Source organism: Gracilinanus agilis, chromosome 2, assembly GCF_016433145.1.
Source record: "Gracilinanus agilis isolate LMUSP501 chromosome 2, AgileGrace, whole genome shotgun sequence".
Classification (NCBI taxonomy): Eukaryota; Metazoa; Chordata; class Mammalia; order Didelphimorphia; family Didelphidae; genus Gracilinanus; species Gracilinanus agilis.
Window position 1 is genome coordinate 653,845,369 of NC_058131.1, and position 15,583 is coordinate 653,860,951.

General features: G+C 36.5%; 1 protein-coding gene across 1 annotated transcript in view; it reads right to left on the reverse strand.

The window, feature by feature from the left end:
• Positions 1-15,583, reverse strand: part of MAPK8 (mitogen-activated protein kinase 8) — a 120,363-nt gene that overhangs the window by 39,588 nt on the left and 65,192 nt on the right. Inside the window, exon 2 of the mRNA XM_044665780.1 lies at positions 12,928-13,015. The gene's annotated coding sequence lies outside the window, so the exon portion shown is untranslated. The remainder of the gene's footprint in view (positions 1-12,927; positions 13,016-15,583) is intronic.

Sequence of the window (15,583 nt, forward strand, 5' to 3'; positions counted from 1 at the left end):
TCCCTTTTATTTCTTAATTCTTAATTCTCCCTCTTAATTCTTCCCCTCTTTTTTCTCCTCTCTGTTAAATTGTCTACAAAAATTCCTTGACTTCTTCCCCTTTAAGGTGTTTTATTTTTTAGCTTTTAAATTTCATATTCTTTACTTTTTTCCTAAAGAAGACTTCTTTAGTTCTTTCTATTTATTTAACTCTATATATTCTAGATTTTTATTCTTTGATTTATGGCATTTTTCTTTAGTCTCTGTATTCCTTACCAAAGTAAAGCTTTTAAAAATATCTCTTTTGAGTGCCTTCTTCTAAATAGGTTTTATGTTTCTGTCTTACAGAGCTCTGCTGACCCTCCTCCCAACCTTCCCCATATCTTTTTTTGTGGCTGCTGTTGTGCCTTACTTTTAGAAATAACAATTCTTGCTGGTAATAGATTCGATTCAACTCAAAAAACATTTGCCAAGAAGCACATGTGTAGCATGGAAAGTAGAATCTCCAGGAAGTTTATGAGCTCTCTATAAAGGCTTTGGAAGGAGTGTAATGCTCCACCCTCAAATCAAATGAGAGAAGCAACAGAGGGTGAGTTAAAAAGGAGTTGAGTATGAAGATTTGGTTCATTCTTTGTGGTGATGAGATTTCAAGGGATTATCCTGGAGAGGTAGGCTTGTTGTTTCCTAGAGTCTAAGCCAAATAGAACCACTGGTGAAAATGAAATAGAGGACAAAAGAGCACAGAAGTATTATACCAGGGTAGGAATTTTTAAAATCCCTGTTCCTTTTGCCCTCTCTCCTTTCCCCCATTTGCCATGAAATTTCCTCTCTGAGTATGTGCCCTTACATTCTTTTGGATGCAAGTTACACCAGGAGCTCAGAATATTCTTCTTCTGAAGTAGGAGTAGAAACATCAAATATAAGCGCCAAACCCCCTGAAAACTGTACCCATTATTGCAAAATCATCTTCTATACTTTTAAATCTCTCTCTTTTCCAATGGGAACAGTCTTCATTGAACCAGCTCCCACTAAAACAAGATTTCTCACATTTCACTCCCTTCTTTTACCTAACTCATTCTCCAGTAAGCTCTCTCTTCCTGAGAGACTTTGGGAGTTAATTTCTCTTCATTTTGACTTGGATAAGATAATATTCACTTCTGTTTTCATCCTCCCCTCTCCCATTTTACCTGTGCTCTCTCATTCTAGGATTTAGTCTTCCACAAATCATTAATTCTTATGTAGAGTGTTGTAATGTTTAGTTGTGATGTTTCAGATATGTTCCACCAATATCTGTTCTATTTGACTTCTGCTTTTAGTTTTGTCTCCTTTTGTACTCTTAGAAAAAAAATGTTCTCTCTGCTAACTCTTTTGTTGCTATATTTGTTTATGCTTCTGTTGTTTGGGGTGTTTGAAAAGCAAAGTTTTTTCAAGTCAAGGTTCATAGTATGATTGAATGGATGCTTTTTTATTGAATAACCATCTTTTCTCACTAATAGCCAAGCTCTAATATGCAGAATACATCACTTTGGGTTCCATCTTAAGCAACTTTGCTAATACAGTATTACATTCCCTCCTTTAGTTTCTCATGGACAAAGAATAATCTTGTCCTATTTAAATTTCTTTTTCTTTATATCCTTAACACTTACCAAATTTCTAATTTGTTAATGGAACTGTTAAACTTAATCACAAATGTGTCTTGGAATTTGAATCATAGGATTTTCTTTCCCCCAGGACGTAAACTGTGGATTCTATTGATTGGCAGTTTGATTTCAGTGTCTAAATACTGTAGGTAGTTTTCTTCAATTATGTCTTACATTACTGTGTTCAGGCTTTTGGACCTGCCAAATTCTTCTGTGAAACATACAGTGGTTATCTGGGAGAGGTATAATTCTAAAATTGTCTCTATGCGGTTTATCTTTAAGATAGCATGTTTTACTTGTAATAGAGATCCCATTTTATTTTAAAGCTATTCTTTTGGCTTATCTTCTTCCATAATGTAGTTCCCTTCTGTATTGTATTTGTATTTCCATTCAGTTATTAGCCTGTTGGGTTTTTTTGGGGAGAGAAGTTTGACACTGTAATTAGAAGTTTTTCCTTTAGGATGATTATTTCTTCTATGCAGGCTGCAAATTCTGCTTTTACAATTCTTATTTTTTTTAAACCATTCAAGAACATTTTGTGTTACCATGATGTCCTGGGAATCCACTGGGTCTTCTGCCTTCAGATAATTAATTTTCTTTTATCTTCCAATATTTATTTATAGATATCTGGACTTATTAAAAAGCTAATTTTGAGGCCATATTATATTCTATTATTAATATCTTCCCTCTTGACTTATTTACTTATGCTCAAAATCTTTAACTGAATTTTCTTCCATCTGAGATCTAAGATAACTTTTATTGCTCATTTCTTCCCTTTGATTGGAGAGACTAGACTTCAAATCTTTCTTAGCCTTTTCCTATCTTGGCAATTCACATTTTAATGGTCTTGTTGTCTGCTTCAAGTGACTAATGAGGGGCAGAAATGACCCCAAATAAGTGTCAGTCCACTTTCCCTCAGGTTTAGTGAAGTACCAGTCAATCTTATAGCATTTATTAAATACCTATTATGTTCCAAGCGCTAAGTATTGGTACCCTAAGTCAATTCCTTTTGTTATCTAATACTCTGGCTGAACTTCATTACAAAGGAGTGCTGAGCTACCATCCTAGCCAAGGCAAGCTTCTTTCTTATGATTTTCCATGGCAAAGATAGGGAGAAGAGAGGAGCTGTGTTCTGTTGCAAATCTGAGGCTTGAAAGGCCTTGCCAGAATGTGATAGCCAGTTGGGGAAGAAATGTTAAATAAACCTTTAAGGGGTTAGGTTAGCCTTCTCTAATGTTTTCTCCTGGAGACATTTAAATTTGTTTTATCTGATACATAATTTCTATTTTTAAAAGATCCTGAAGATTGGAGAAGTGTTTAAGACCCAGAAGTAAGCTCATTTATTCTTTTTTTGTTTTTAAACTCTCACCTTCTCTCTTAGAATTTCATGACAGAATTGTGGTTAAGAGCTAGGTAAAAAAGGTTAATTGACTGACCCAGGGTCACATAGCTAGGAAGTGTGTCTGAAGCCAAATTTGAACCTAGCATCTTCAATCTCCAGGCCTGGTTCTCTATCTACCAAACCACCTAGTTGACCCTGGGCCTTCCCTCCCTCCATCCCTCCCTTTCTTCCTTTTTCTTAAAAACCCCTAAATTTCCCTTTAGAATCAATATTATATACTGGTTCCATGGCAAAAGAGTGGTAAAGACTAGGCAACTGGGATTAAGTGACTTGACCAGGGTCATATAATTAAAAAGTGTGTGAATTCAAATTTGAACCCAGGACCACCCATCTCTAGGCTTGGTGCTCAATCCACTAAGCCACTTAGCTTATTCTTGAAGTATTATTCTTAATACTTCAACTAAAATGATTACATAGATGACTTCTTAACTTGAATCTCTAACTGTATAAAGTCTCATATCTTTAAATTTCATTGGACATTTACAAATTAAATGTTTCTTCAGGCTAAACATATTTAAAATGAACTTGTTCATCCTTTCTCAGAAAACTAGCTCCTCCACCCCCATATTCTTACTTTTATACATAGCACAATTACCCTACCATATAAATTGGACTTAGAAATTCATTCTTTTACATTTCATTTGTCACTTCTGCCATCTAAATACATTTTATAGCATTTTCCCCACTCCAGACAACCTAAGTTCTGAAGAATATTTCTGGACCTGGAATTAGAATCCCTCAAATACATACTACCTTCACGCCTAAAACGAAACAATTTATAGCTATCAAGTCACCCCCTGAATACTCAGGAATATTTCCCATCACACACCAAAAGTGGTTACTGAAGTACTATACAATTAACATAGGTGTTTACCTTTTTTGGAAGAGGGGTGGGGAGTTGCCAAGGTAAGGATTTTAAGTATGCTGCTTTGAAGTTAATAATTTTTTGAATTAAGTTTATCTAGATAGAAAAACATTCTGAACCCTGAAATTTTCTACCTCTGTGCTTTTGCTAAACCACTTCTCATTTTCTGGAACATCGTCCCTTGAACTTTTTACCTACTGGAGTCTTACCTATGTATTAAAAGCTGACTCAAATGCTACTTTCCTTGAAAGCCTTCCCTAATCCCCCCTCCCAATTTTCCCCCAGTCAGGCCTTCTCTGCTTTCAATACTAAACTATTTGCTTTGTCTTTCTCTAAAGTTCTTAGCTGTGTAGGGACCATATCCACTTATAAGACTGTAAGTTCTTTGTTCTGTGCTTTCAGGTGGTTCAATAATCCTCAAACTGCCTCTCCTGGATCTGTTGTCTTTCCAATGAGATATTTCATGTTTCCTTCTTTTTTTCATTCTTTGTATTTTGCTTTATTAATTCTTGCTGTCTCATGAGATCATTAGCTTCTACTTGCCCAATTCTAGTCTTTAAAGACTGATTTTCAGCTATGATCTTTTGATTTTCCTTTTCTATTTGGTCTTCCCTGCTTTTCATGGCTTCCAGTAGGTCAATTCTGGTCTCCAATTTGTTAATTACTTCATTTGATTTCTGTGGCTCTTTTTCCATATGGGCAGTTTTGTTTTCTAAGCTGTTATTTTCTTTTTGTATCACTTTCATTTCTTTTTCCCATTTTTTTCTCTTTTTCTTACTTGGTTCTTGAACTCCTTTTTTAGTTCCTCTAGGGCTTGTGACCAATTTCCATTTTGGGGGGAAAATTTGCATGTGTTTGCTTGTCTCTCATTCTCTGCTGTTGCTTCTGTATTTTACTCTTTTTCTTCATAGAAATTCTCCAGGATTAAGAGTTGTTTTTTGTTTTTTTTTTTTTTTTTTTTTTGCAGTTGCTTATTCCTTTTGCTGCTAGAGGATTGAGATTCCTGTATGTTGGTGGTCATTGCTTTCTTAGCTTCTGCTTTGCAGGGGGTGGTACTATCTTTCCTTCCCTATTAGAAACCTGAGTGAGAGCAGGTAGGTTTGTTAAGTTCTTTGTGTGATCTTCCTCCACTGCTGCTGCTACTGTTGCCTTGGTCGCTGCCACTGCTGAAGTTCTGAGTACCACCTCCTATGGCTTTTGCACTTCGTCCAGTGGAAGAACCCCTTTACTTGTCCTGTTTTGTCTTCTGTCCTTTTGAGACACTTTGCAATGATCAGTTTGGAAGAAAGTTCTAAGTGGCTCCAAGTTTTTCCTGCTACTCTGTAAGTTCTTTGAAGGCAGGGACCATATGTACCTAAATTTTGTAGCTTTTCTTGTGACTAACAAAGTCCTCTAAACAAATGTTTAATAAGTATTTGTAAAGTAAATACCCTCTGAATCACTGGTATATAACAATAGTTAGTCACATCTATGACAAGAACAAACAAAAAAAAAGTTCTAAGAAGATGTAGAAGGTGGGACAGAAAGCAAGGTGTCAAAGAGGCTCAAACCAACAAAAACAAAAATAAGGCATAACAGCGGCAGCTATGGGAGGCCTAGGCCTAGACAGATGAAAAGGAGAAGTAGGTCTAGAGAAAGCCTTAGGACTTCAAGGGGCAAGTTCCTAGGCAGTAATGTGGATCAAATTTCAAAGGAGAGAATCCTGGGCATGAAGACTAGAGAGGATTACAAGTGACCAGAGAGTTAAGAAGTGCTGATGGACAGTACCCCCTGCCACAGAAGCAGCAACAGCATAAAAGTTTCTTGGTTTTATGCATACGGAAGGGCTTTTCCCTAAATGATGTGGGATTTGGTCTGAGGCAGTCCAGGGCCACTGCTGCAATGGATGATTTTATCTGAGAGGGACAGGAAACCAGAAGGGATTAATGCTAAACAGAACCAACATCAGTACTACGAACAGATATTCTTGCTCTGTACTCAATAATTATCTCTTCATAAGCTAAGTAAACCTATTCCTATAAATCTCTACCTCGTACCACAATCATTTGTGCCATCCCACTACTTGGAAAGCAGCATGAGAGCAGGATTAGTGGTTGTGAGGGACCAGTATTGGTAACAAATATCAACTACAGAGGTGAGAGCCAGCAAAGGGAAAGACAAGCAGAAAAATGGTGAAAAGACATGGGGGAAAAGTGGTAGAGATCAGCAGCAGGCAACATATGATAGGAGTGAAAAAGCTAATGATGGAGAGCTAATAAGGAACAGACATCTGTGATGAAAATAAATAATCTCTGAAGGTCCAAGATATTTTCTATTTTGCACATGTATACTTTTGAGGTTATATGTGGGAGAAAAGACACTGGCTCTACCCATCAATATTATGTACTTAAAGAGTCAATCTTTAGCTTAGTAGAACAACTCTTTCCCTGAAAGTTCTAGCTAAACTGGTTTTTACTAAGTTAATGTAGCTAAATCAAAATTAGGCTGTCATTTCCAAAAGAAGAAATTGTGGATAGCAAACAATTACTACCAGAACATTTCCTAAAGCCACCAAAAAAACAAATACCCCCCCCCCCACAAAACTTCAATAAAATAGAGACGTCCCAGATGCACCTTAATGAGGGATTTTATTCATATGGGTTAATCCCACACATAATTATGACCAAGTTTTCTTATCAGTAGTATAACTAACTACAAAGTGAATTTTAGAAGAGCTAGTTAGGTGTTGGAAGAAAATGAGATGGTGACAAAACTGATATAATTGTTAAAAATAAAAAAGATTTAATTTCAGAATAAGTTGCCCTATTTCACAATTTGAAAACCCAGCAAAAAAAAATTTTTTTAATCTAGTATTTCACTTTAGTTGAATGTAAATTTCCAATTATGAAAAATCCTTAATAAATCTCAGTTTTCTATGGCAGCTCATCACTTCCATCCCGTCTTCTCTCTGTGGGTGTTTCCCAAGGTTATCTTTGGGTTATCCCATACACTGTTACCAAAGTGCTTTTCCTTAAGTATAGGTCTGTGTCACTCTATACTCTCTCTTTTGGGAATCTCATTAGCTTCCATGGGTTTAACTATCATCTCTATGTGAAGATTCTGACTCTTGGACTATTTCGTTGGGTGAGTGAAAAGGACTATTTCCTAAGAGACTAGCTTCCATCTTGGAGAAAGTCTTGTAGTTACTCACTACCGCCCCTCCTTGCTGAGGACTAGTATAGGTATTTTCTCTAACCTCTCTCACATTTCTCTATTTTATTGTTTCTCCTCTATTTTGTAAATAAACTTCTGACTTGAGATATAATATCTTTGGCCACCACATTATTTCATATAATTGAAGTTCAACCACTAAATTTAACCTTTACAGGCAGGACTATCTTTCTAGTGTTTCAGGTTCATAATTTTGAGATTATTCTAGATTTCTCATTCTCCCTTAATACATATATCCAATCAACTGCCCAATCTTGCCATTTCTACCTTTACAATTTCTCTCACATCTGACCCCTATTTGCCACTCACACAGTTAACATTATTTTAAGCACTTAGTCCTAGGCTGGATTAATGCAAAAGCATCTTAATGGTCTCTTTGCCCTAAGTCTTTCCCAACAATCTGGCCCTAATTTATATTTCCAGCTTTATTGGATGTCAATCCCCTTCTGGAACTTAATAATCTAGTCAAGTTGGACTTTTCTGTGTCCCTCACTAGACACCCATCTCCCATCTTCAGATCTTTGCACTGACTGACCCAAATGTCTAGAATGTCCTACTACCTCAGTTCCACATCAAAGATCATTGGGTGGCATCTTCTAGATGAAAGATTTCCTGATCCCTCTAACTACCACTGTCTTCCCTTCAAGCTACTCTGTAATTAATTGCTCTGTACATATTTGCATTAACTTTGTATTTTCACTCTCTACATATTTGTATGTATTTGCTATCTCCTCCATTAGAATATAAGCTCCTTACAATTAAGGATTGCTTCATTCTTTGTACTTGTATCCTCAGTGCCTAGCACTTGAAAAATACTTAATGAATACTTATTTGAAGAAGATTTGGAGTTCAATTGTCCATTGCTATATTGCAGTTCATTTATTGTGGCTTCATGTATCGCAAGTTTTAAAAAAAAAATACATATGTAATCCTGTATCACAGAGTTTTCACTATGTCACAGGATTTTATGGATGAATACTGTACTGTACACAATGGAAAAACAGTAGTATACACCACTACCTCTTGAAAAAGTTTGCCAGTGTGAGATTGTACATAGCACACTATTGGCTGATGGAATTAAAGGTGACCACAGCACTGTGTTCTGTATCCTGGGTGCTGATTGGCTCAGGGTTTATAAGAGTGTGGGAAAGGTTTATAGGACAGTGGGAAGGGTTTATAAAGCCTTAAAACACATAAATAATAAAATAAATATAACGCCACAACTTCACAGATTTCCACCTATTGTGAGGGTCTGTGGAACATAACTCCCGTGATAGGTGAGGAATCACTGTACAATAAATGGAAAGAATGAGGAATATAAAAAAGGAATTATGGTCATTGTCATTTTTAAGTCTATTACTTTTTTTTATATTTGTGTTCATTCCACTATTCTCAAAATCCTAAAGAGAAACTTAATTCTATAACACTTGAATTAAGAAGTGAACTTTATCCATAATCTTTCTGAATTACAGATTTGAAGAACATTCTCTCTTTATCTTTTGAATCTAATGATGTCTAATCTTTTTGATCTCTTTTTCTATGGTCAAGGGTGTCTACTTCCTTCTATCTCTTTGGCTGCCTTTTTTGGACTTTATTTTGCTTCAGGTATATAGTGTAACTAAACATGGTGATAGAATGGTTTTATGAAAAGATAGGATAGTATCTTCTGCTTTGATTCCTATGATCTTTTTGATGCTAGTCAATATCATACTGGTTTTGGTTACAGCAGCACACTGGGTTGATGTTTACAGAGAAATTTATGACTCTATAATATCTCTCCTGAGCCAGACTTGATAAATTAGAACCTTTAATGCTATAATCATACCTTAGATTTTTTTTTTTTTAAACCGGACCTGCTATTTCATTGGTATAGGGAATTTTTCAATGAGAATACCTCTACCAATGAAATCAGCACCAGCTCTTGGACTCTTGGGGTCTTGAAGAACTGCCTAAGGTGCCAAGAATTACCTGCTGGGGATAACAAAATCAGACTGAGCCAGAGGCACTACTAGAACTGAGACCTTTCCAAGACAAAGGGATAGCTTTCTATCTACTAAGCTTTGCTACCTTTCTACCTGGATACATCTTCCCTAAATGTTATATCAATACAGACTTTCCCATAATGAAATCATCAGATACTTTTCTGCCCACTAACATTCTCAAACAACCTTTTGATAATTTATCTTCCTTGAATTGGCAGTTTGAGTTCAGTGTAATCAAAAACCTGATTAAGAGAACAATATCATTACTGTAATGTGTTTTGTAGAAAAACTTCTATTTTTCCTAGTGGCACATACTTTCCTGGTAAGAAAGGTTTCAGACCAATGCCAGTGTATTAGTAGAGGAAAAGTAAGGTTAAAAGTCACAGAATGCTTTGTCTCAAAGATCACATTAATCTGAAGATTATACTGAGTTTCCTCCAATTGCTTTTTTTTTTTTTAATAAGTCACTCTACTATCCCTCTGTAGCATGAAATATTATATACAGTCTCCCTTGGGAACTTAACAAAATCAGTTATTGTTAATCTGTGTGTGACCTTAGTTATTACCTAGAGATAAAATGGACAAAGACCTCTTGCTCCTCTGCTACCATTCTTCCAAGTCATAAACTTCAATCCTTAAGTATTCAGTCTTTTCTGTTTATGGGTTCCAAAGAGAAAAGCCCATTTTGGTAAGATAGCAGAGCAGATAATATTGACTAATGCTTCAAGCCATTACACCAAAGGATTAATATCTTTTATAAAAGTTAATGTCACACACAGAAAGAAGAGACAACAGCTATCTCCATTTCCAAGAGACATACTCTATTAGGTTACTTGCCTCTTTACTGCCTCTTTACTGTTAGTAAAGTAATCGGAGGAAAAAGGCTCCTAAGCTGGTATCTTGATTTTAGAGTAGCAGAGTTCCCTGGCTCAGGTGGCTCCAAGACCCAAATGGACCTCAGCAGAAAATGGAAGAGGAAAGCACTTTAATGAACTTTCCATTCGGCTTCCTTTAAAGCCTGACTCAGATGAACCTCATAAAAAGCCTCCTGTCAGTTTCCTTCCTTAAATTGTCTTGTACATCCTTATTTGTATAGATAGAAGCTCCTTGAGGGCAAGGATTATTTTTGGCTTGTCTCTGTTCTGGAGTACCTTAATATATGAAGTAGGCACTAAATTGCCTAAAAAATGATGTCAACAATATTTAGAAACATCAATACTGGAAAGTGGACAGGACATATTTGTCTTAGTGATAACAAATTGAAAGTGAAGTTCTGATGTAAGAATTTTGAAGAATACAAATGAAATAATGAAATAGGAATTTCTCCACATTTCCTGAGGCATGTCCTAGTGGGATTCAAATGAATTTCTTGTTTCTTTTAATTACCAGTGATATGAATTTTAGTCATAAAGCTGAAATAGATAATATGTACATGGCACAGGAAAAGAAAAATGAAATTAAAAAACACACCTACCCCAGCAAAATGTTTACATGTGCAGCCACAGATCACTAATGTAAATATTAAGTGAATGAACAACAAAAAAGGTAAAATTTCTTTTTGTTTTCTTAACTTTTCAACTTTAACTTTTTTTAGAAGTTAAGATCTGTAATGAAGTTGATCTTTTGTTTATAAATATATCAATTAATAGTAAAACATTATTGAGTCTAAATAAGAATTCCAAATAATTTAACAGTACTTTCGTGTTTGGAAGTTTAGGTGCGAGTAGTAGTATAATTTCTTGCCTCTACTTGAAAGATGGTTATAGAGTATTATGTGAATGTCAATGGCAATAAATATTTTAATTAATGGATAGATAATAACCTTCCACTAATCCAACAGTTAAGATGCTAGTAACATCAACTAGATGGAACATAATAGAAACCTAGTGGCAAAGTGTTATCAAACCAGCACATTTCAATTTCAAGAAAATGTATGAATTATATGACTAAATAAAGTAGCAAAATGGCAGTAAACACTAACTGCATCAAGAATTGACAACTGAGAGAGGGAAGAGATAGAGGAATTATTAAAAGATAAGTAAGTCTGAGACTATGGCTCTGTAGTCACAAGAACAAGGATTAAATCCCATTTTATTGCTTACCACCTGTGTAATCTTGGGCAAATCTCTTTGGGTCTCAGTTTCCCCATCTGTAAAATGAACTAGATGATCTCTGAGATATAACTCTGTGATCCTAAGTCACTCAAATTTGTAGATTGATGTGCCATTGACTTTTTTTTTAATTTCTCAACCCCAAAGAGCCAATCTGTTGTGAAGCCTTATTACTTTGATCACCTTCTATAGCTGTCCTTTTCTTCTCTTCTCATTTATACTACCAGTTTAAGTCTTCTAGTCTCCAGCCTATTTCTGCTAATCATGGTTGGTTATAATAATGTCACCCTGCGACTTACAAATCTTTATTAACTCTTTAAAACCAATCAAAAACAATTTAAATTCTTGAATCTGGAATTAAAGAATTCCTATGATTTAGCTCTACCTCATTCTTATACAACTTCCCTTAAAAGTATTCAATATTCCAATTAAACCATTCTTCATTCTGTTTTTTATTTTTTCTTCTCCCTGTTTTTAGGATAGTGCTGAGACCTTCCCTCCAAACTTAGAAGGCTCTTCTCTGAACAATTTCTGTCAGTTAAAGTCATCCCTTCCTTCAAGACCCATCTCAAATTTTCTTCCTGCATGAGTCCACCTCTACTTAGGTGTCACATTCCAGTCCCTCACTGTAAATGAGGATAATAATCTCAAAGTAACATTTTAAAAATTAGGTTTTTGATGAATTTGGAAGATTTTCTTTTCTTTTGGTTTAATTTTATAAGAATTTATTATGTGACACTGCTTTTATGACTGTAGAGAGCCATAAACAAACAATTTGATCTGTAATTCATACCAGATCCAACTATAACTGATGATTATAACCAATGTTAACTTCTTTCATTATTCAAAGTTTTCCTGTCTAATAAATCATGTTATTTTGAAGAGAAGGGGGATATGTTGGGAGCTATTAAGAGAAATTAGAATCTCAAGTAGATATTTTTATCTGGACACTCTCAAAAGATCAATACAGACTGGCAGAGCCATGTATTGGTTTTTCTCCCTATTAGGGTTGAGACAGAGAGGGATATCTAAGATAAAAATCTGAGATTCCTCTTTTGATTCCTTTCATAATTCTTCCTTCAAAATGCATTATAGTCTTACTGAAAAAGCTTTGGGCTCTCAGCATTCCAGCAGGAGGGGGGCTAACTCTGTTACCCTTTGACCGAGAACACAGATGGCTGGTACAGCCAAGGCCGAACCTTTGGCAGGGCATTTTGCCCAGAATTAAAGTAAAATAATGAGGCTCAAAAAAATTGTTTAATACCATCAAGGCTGAGAACTGCTGGGGCTTTCTGGCCTAAGGAGATGTCCCAGGCTTCACTTAAAGATAACATATATAGTTGATAGTTTAGCATAGGTTTTTTGTCTACATCTGGAGGCTTCTAAGGCTTTTGTTTTGATTATAGTAAAAATCCTGCTCTCTGTAATTGTGGGAAACTTTCTTGGGCTTTTGGGGGAAGGGGATCTTTAATTTCCTTTATAATAAAGTGGCTACATAAGTATTTCTTGGAGTACTATGAGCTAACGAGCCGTGCTTCCAATCTGTTTCATTCTTTGCGTCTGAGGACCACCCTAGGTCACTCAGATAAGTCTCTGGTTATAGAGCAGGATCTCTATATATGACAACAATTTGTACTTTATCTTTGATTATGAAAATTTTATAACAATTTATTCAAACTTAATTTTCTACTTATAAGAGCAATTCTTCCTTTATTTTGGTATTGCATATCCATATTACCGTTTCACATGTAGTTTTCCTCTATGAGCTTGGTATCCCCAACAGTCATCGAACCTGCACCCTTAAATCATTCAATTATTTTCAAGACCTGTAAACAAAAGTGAAATAAGAATGAGTGGTTTACAAAACATTAACATTATTTTTAAAAGTAATATTTTAGGTTCCGGGTTAAGATGGCAGCAGAGTAAGAAGCAGCTCTTAACCTCTCCTGACCGAAACACACAAAACTCCTCAAGGGGACATAAAAACAAGTCCAGACTAACGGAGGAACCCCACAACAGGGCACAGCGTGGAAGGTATGTGGAATCGAGGCATTTCCATGCTATAAAGGGGTGAAACAGCTCTCACTAAATCGCAGGCTGAGCAGCCACCCCACCCCCAACCCCTCCACACACAACACCTATAGCGCTGAAGCCAGCTAAAAAGAAAGAGCAAGTTTGGGGCACCCATCGAGTCATTGGCAGCTCCGGGGCCTGTTCCTGAGAGCAGCAAGATTTAGGACCCCAATAAGGCAAAAAACGCACGAGAAATCTGAGCGCGGGAGCAGAGAGTGGACGCAGGGTGCAGAATTCCGGCTCAGAGCACAGGCACAGGCGTAGGCGTGGGTGGAGGCAGACACAGCCAGGAAATAAAGCTCTGAAACCCTGAGTGGGGAACCAGTGTGGACGGGCATACGACTGTGGAAGCAGCTCCCTGAGACTTGTAAAGGAAGCTCCAGCAGAGGATCAAGCAAGGGGGTCCACAGGGGGCTTGACCGCGGACAGACCCTGAGCACGAGGATAAACCTGAGAAGCTGCTGGGCTAACGATGGCTACCCAGTCTCAGGAAGCTCAGAAGAGAAAGAATAACAACAAGAAAAAGAAGTCTTTAACACTCGACAACTTTTACACAGAGAAAATCCAGACAACCGAGCAAACAGAGGAGGAAAACAAACAAGCATCCGGACCCTCCTCAAATAAGGAAAACTCCTCACAAGCTATGGAAGAATTCAAAACTGAGATTTTGAGGAAAATGGAAGAGATCTGGCAAGAAAATAATACTTTAAAAGGTAGAATCTTGCAATTAGAAAGTGAGGCTCAGAAACCAAATGAACTGATAAGCAAATTGAACACCAGAAATGACCAGATTGAAAAGGAATACCAGAAGATTATAGCCGAAAACCAATCCCTAAAGGCTAGAATTGAGCAATTAGAAGCTAATGATCTCTCAAGACAACGAGAACAAATAAAACAAAGTCAAAAGACTGAAAAAATAGAAAGAAACATGAAATATCTCAATGAGAGAGTGACAGACCAAGAAAACCAGTCTAGAAGAGACAATTTGAGAATAATTGGTCTTCCAGAAAAACCAGAAATTAATAGAAACCTGGACTCCATACTAACAGAAATAATTCAGCAAAATTGCCCTGAAGTCCTACAACAAGAGGGCAATATAGACATTGAAAGGATTCATAGAACACCTGCGGCATTCGATCCAGAAAAGAAAACACCCAGAAATATAATTGCAAAATTCAAGAGTTTCCAAGCAAAAGAAAAAATCTTACAAGAAGCCAGAAAGAAACAACTCAAATATCAAGGAGCACCAATCAGGATCACAGAGGATCTGGCAGCCTCCACGCTAAAAGATCGCAAGGCTTGGAATACGATATTCAGAAAGGCAAGAGAGCTGGGCCTGCAACCACGGATCAACTACCCATCAAAACTGACTATATATTTCCAGGGGAAAGTATGGGCATTCAACAAAATTGAAGAATTCCAGGTATTTGCACAGAAAAGACCAGGGCTAAATGGAAAGTTTGATATCCAACCACAAAAATCGAGAGAAACATGAAAAGGTAAATAAGATACAGAGGGGAAAGAAAGAAAACTTATAATGTTTAAATTTGCCTTTTTAAGGGCCTCAATGAGATCTAATTATCTGTATTCCTATGTAGAGAAATGTAATGTATAATTCTCTGTAGTGAACTCTATTCACTATTATAATATTCACTATTATAGTAATAAGAAGAATAATTCACAGGGTGAGGGTGGAACACTAAATAATCTAAGATGGCATGGGGGATGGGAAAGAGGGGGTGAATAGCAGGGGACACCAAGAGAAACTTGAGTGAATAAGAAAATAGAATATTCTATTACACACAAAGAGGGCATGGGAGGAAGAGGGGACAAATACTATTATAAGAAGGAGAGGAAGAGGGCATAAAGAGGTAATAATCAAACCTTACTCTCAGTGTAATCAACCCAGAGAGGGAAGAGTAGCTATACTATCCATTGGGACATAAAACTCTTATCTAACCCTTCTGAGAAAGTTAGAAGGGATAAACCAAGGGGAGCAGGGGAGTGGGGAGGTCAAAAAAAGGGAGGGGAGAAGAGGGAGGGAATTCATAAGGCCTTTAAAAACAAAAAGAAGGGGGAAAAATAAGTGAGGGGGTAGAAAGGGAAGTTAATCAAGGGAGGGGATAAGGGATAGGGTCTTAATAGCAAACCACTGGTTTTAAAGGAAATAGTTTAAGGAGAAGGGGTAGGAATGGGGGAGGATTTGAAAATGTCAGCAAATGCACAACTGATGATTATAACTCTGAATGTGAATGGGATGAACTCGCTCATAAAACGGAAGCAAATAGCAGAGTGGATTAGAAACCAAAATCCCACCATAT